At 47.5% G+C, this 4,675-nt stretch overlaps 1 long non-coding RNA gene across 1 annotated transcript; it reads right to left on the minus strand.

The window, feature by feature from the left end:
- Window positions 1-1,407: 1,407 nt before the first annotated feature.
- On the minus strand, window positions 1,408-2,560 carry LOC118795961. Its single transcript, XR_005005832.1, has 3 exons — window positions 2,484-2,560; window positions 2,206-2,303; window positions 1,408-2,122 (listed from the first exon to the last, which is right to left on the minus strand). It is a non-coding gene; the product is annotated as an uncharacterized LOC118795961 (long non-coding RNA).
- Window positions 2,561-4,675: the final 2,115 nt, after the last annotated feature.

A 4,675-nucleotide genomic window follows, 5' to 3' on the forward strand; every position in this document is an offset into this window, starting at 1 on the left:
GCCCTCGCTAACATGTTCCGTGAACTGGTCTCGAAGCAGGACGTCCGCATTAATAATGCCTTGGGGTGCACATCCCTTAACCTTATCCATTAAGGTCATTAAAGCAATAGAAAACTCGAGCAACGACTCCCCCTCTTGCTGCTTTCTAGAAAAAAAGGCCTCTTGCAGGGCTACGTACGATTGTGGGCAACCATATAACTCCTGTAATATCTCAAAAATTTTCTCTGGGCTCTCCCTTTCCTCCCTCGACCTATAACGAATCTCTTCCCGGGCTTCGCCCTCCAGGTGGTCAAAGAGAAAATATGCCTTGTCAATGGTAGACAGATGCCGGGCCCGCATACAGGCGGCTGCTTCCTCCCTCCACTCCTCTATACCTATACCTATGCTACCCCTAAAAATTGGGCACTTCTTCTCCCTTGGGATAAAAACCAACCGTTCAGTAGTCGATATGACTGGTACACTAGGGTCAGCAGAGGCCGCGCCAGAGGCATCCCCTAGATCAGCATTTTTAAGACGCTCATTCTCCGCTCTTAATTGGGCCACTAGGTCCCTAAGCTCTTGCATTTCCTCCGCCATTTCACACCAAGACACACTGTGCCAAAATTTATAGTTACCCCAACTCACAGGAGATGACTGAGAAGCAACTCCAAAAAGGACTGTAGTTTCCTAAATCCGTTCCGACCACGGGCTGCTGTTTTGTCTCTACAAAGGAAAACAAGAATCACACCACCTACTCAGTCGTTCTCAGACGCCCATACACACATACAACAACCATACAGAAGAATTACAGCGGTGGGATGGAATACACAAATTCACAAAATAGAACACCCGTCTCTGTTCTTTTATGCGAATCCTGCCGACTACGCCAAAATGTAGAGGCGCCGGGGCAATGATTAGAGCTTTGTGTCGACTACGCCACCTACTGGAGGTCTGATCTCTATGTAGGAAATAAGCCTGGTGGGAACTAACCACCGGTTACCAAATACAACCAGCTTCCTGTATAATCCACACCAAGGCACACAGGTTCGTGCAAGGATGAAGCAGAGACGGGGTTCTATTAAAATTGTATACACGCTTTATTTTGATTGGTCTGATGGTTACACTTTCATTAGTGGGGCTAAACACCCAGTTAGACACAGAGGAATATCGTACCGATAGCGGATACCGAAGACACAAAATAAACTAGAATGAACAGGAGCGGAGCTTACCAGAGGGAGACCTTGTCTGGAAGGAGGGTCAGAAGGACCACACGTGGCTACACACACACACACACTGCACTGCACACCCCGGTGACACTACACTGCAAATGATAGTGGAGCAAAGACACAAATACCCACCACCAGGTGTCAAGCCTCCCTACTGGATGTCCCCAGTCCTGCCAGAAAAGAAAAGAAAGACAATAATAAGACAACATCAGAAAAGGGCCCCACCAGTTAGGTCTGAGCCCACAGGGCTAACCAAATAGCAGTTATGGCCACAGGTAATAACACCAGTACAAATCACAACACAACACTTCCCCAACGGGCACAACAAGGTGCCTTAACCAATCCTGGAATGTGTGAAAAGTCAAGGTGAAACACACGGGCCCAGGAGGGCAGACTAGTCACAGGTGGGGCCTAGCATCAGACGCAAGACACCCAAACCGAAAATAGACAACAACAACAACAACAACCAAGACAGCTAACAAAGAAGGTTATGTTTACAATACAATATCACAGTAGATCATTCCTCATGCTACCCACCAGGAAACCCCATACCCGATATCCATACGCACACACACACGCACGAGCATGCACCCCACGCCAACACGGAGCACGTCTACACACACCCAGCGCCCTCAACGCTAACTCACACAATCACCTGCACGCACACACGCACCAACACACACGATCACACGTTACCACTCAGATGCTCCGGCCACCCTCGTACGGTGCCGCCGCGATAGAGCATTCGCTAAATAAGAGTCATAAAACTAAAAGGGTTATTGATGACAAAACAGCAGCCGGTGACCAAAATGCAGCCTTGATCTTGTGTACTTCCGGTAAGCGACCCACCACGGCCGAAGACGAAGAGAGGTGAACTCCCGTTGCTAAGTGCTGACACCGCAACACAGCAAAGCAGCCTAAGTAAAGCAGATAGCAGTAGTTTAGACAAGCAGGTTAAGAATCGCTGACGATAATTCTAAAACACTGAATGGCTACGTACCGGTAACTTAAACAAGGACGCGCACCCACCGATTGAGTGGTACCCCAAATACGGCACACTGCGACGCACGATAAGGGCAATATTTCAAGTGTTTGGCCCTAAAACAAAGGCAGAAGTTAGCAACCCGAATCTGGCATGCATAAAATCACAGCGTCAAGCAAGTGTTGGCCAACATACCTTCACGGTTGAGACGTGGGCACTCAACTACTGCTCAACAACGATAACGACTGGAGCATAAGACGCAAAATGCCAAATCGAACAGAATTCAAATCGCCTACCTGGCTGCAGCAGTGCCGGGCTTTTAAAGGGATCCCACGGCAAACAATTAGCATGACAAGTGTCGCATACCGTGACGTCAGTTGATGCGACGCCGCACTGCCGCTGTTGCTTCTGCTTAAAGGTACAGGCGCTCCGTTACACACGGATGGACTGTGTGGCACCGGAAGGGGACGTTGACACCGTGTGTCATGGCCTGCCACCACAGACATTCTCTCATAATCAGATATTCCACTCCTGTGTTGCCTCCACCCTCCATCTATGCTGGTAACAAGAGACTCCCGTGCTGTTTGCATTCCAATGCTGACCGGAGATGTTCTGTCTTAGACTACACCCCTTCAGAACTGTCCACAAGTCAGCAAATCAGAACACTTCCTCCCTCTTTCATTGAGGGAGTTGGTAACAGGAGCTTTCAATTCTGTCTATGTTCATGTGCTGGCTATGGAAGTTCTGCTATAGACCATGCCCCTCCAGGAATGTTCACAGTAAGTCAGCCCATCAGAAAAGTTGTAGCTGCAACAAAGGCCCATGTACAAAGAGTGTGTGCTGCCACAGCCCGAGGGACAGAAAGTTCTTACTCAGTGCTTTGCCAGCATGGCTGATTTCAGCATTGTACCTCATTGTTTGCTCCACAGCGGCCATCATCTATAAACCATCAACATCCTGCAGCTTACGCTTTTTGCATTTTACAGGAGCAATTCGGGCTGCCTGCCTCACTCAAGGGTACAACAGCATTGTCCCGTTTAGGATTTGAACCAACAATCTGCTGGTAACAAGCCTAGCCCCAATAAGCCCCTTTCACTGTTATCCAACAATTTACAATCACAATTTGGCTTTGCAAGACTCAGTGCTGGATGTGGTGATGGAGGGGTAGAGTGGCCAGGAAAGGCTTGTACTGTGTGTGTGTGTGTGTGTGTGTGTGTGTGTGTGCAGAAAGAAAATAACAGGGGTCCCACTCCAAACCGTCAGCCCTCTAATGTGCTTATTTTTTATACTGTATTAACAGACCAGACTAAGCCAGGTCTCCTGGCTCTACCATCATGATACACAAACAGAGTAAAGGACATTCACATACGCAGCGCAGCGTCAGTGCTCAGGGCTGATAGGAGACGCCAAGATTTATGGTTAGCAATTACCGGGTGCCCGTTTACAGCGTTGTCATTACTAACTCTGCCCGTTTAACACCGGGACAGGCACCGCGGCTGTACGCTCATGCATATGCAAACAGAAATCACATTTCTCCAAGGTTAAAAAAATTAAACTAAAAATAGACTGTCATCACAGAAGCCCCGCTTTTGACAAAATTACATACGAAATTATTAGCTACCCATGTATATCCAAGTGCTAATGGCACATTTCACCTTTAAAAAATATATTGCTCCATTGATCGTCTCTTGATTTTTACAGCATGACAGGAGGTTCTTTTGTCATTTAAGTGATGGCATTTCACTGCATGTCACTTTTCGCCGTCTTGTACGTGATGGGATTCGGGAGAGCGAGCGAAGAGGTGGGTTCACCATGGAAACGGATTCAGACAGTGTTTCACCTGGGAGCGGCCCTTCCCTCATAACTCAATAACGACAATAATTGAATAGTTTTTAATTTGGTTCTTCCCTCGTTCCCCAGCTTAATTCTCCGTACTCAAGAGGTCCATACGTTTTTATTTCATTTCTTTCTTTTTTCAAAAAGTAATCTCGAACCGAGTTCGAATGTTTAATAGCGCCAGCTGCATCCCAAGACGACCCGCAAAAACATAAATCATGCATGCGTATAGCTTTGGCATAGGCTATGTATTGGATTTCCAGTCTTTCTGAAATCGGTCCTCTTGATCGTCGAGGCTTCTCACGCCTCCAGCTCAAACTTTTAGCGGCCGTGGTTTAGCCTTGCTAAGCAATCAGCCAGTAATGCGACTTTTTCCGGAGACACGCACGTCTCGGCCATTACTTCGCCGCAGCCGAGGCCGTAATGAAGCACAACACGTTGACAGATCTAAGTGATTGTGCTGTTTATCTGCGAAGATCCGGAAACTAAGCGCCGATGGTTCACCAGACGCTGTGTGTTCAGCAGAACCGAAAGAGATTCTGAGTGACGGGCACCACCTGTCATTTTAAATTGGCTTCTATTGATTCTTTTCTTCACCCGTTTCGGTTTAACTGTTTATTGCCTAACAGACAGAGAGATCAAGAAGCACATT

The sequence above is a fragment of the Megalops cyprinoides genome, chromosome 2 (assembly GCF_013368585.1).
Source record: "Megalops cyprinoides isolate fMegCyp1 chromosome 2, fMegCyp1.pri, whole genome shotgun sequence".
NCBI classification, from domain to species: domain Eukaryota; kingdom Metazoa; phylum Chordata; class Actinopteri; order Elopiformes; family Megalopidae; genus Megalops; species Megalops cyprinoides.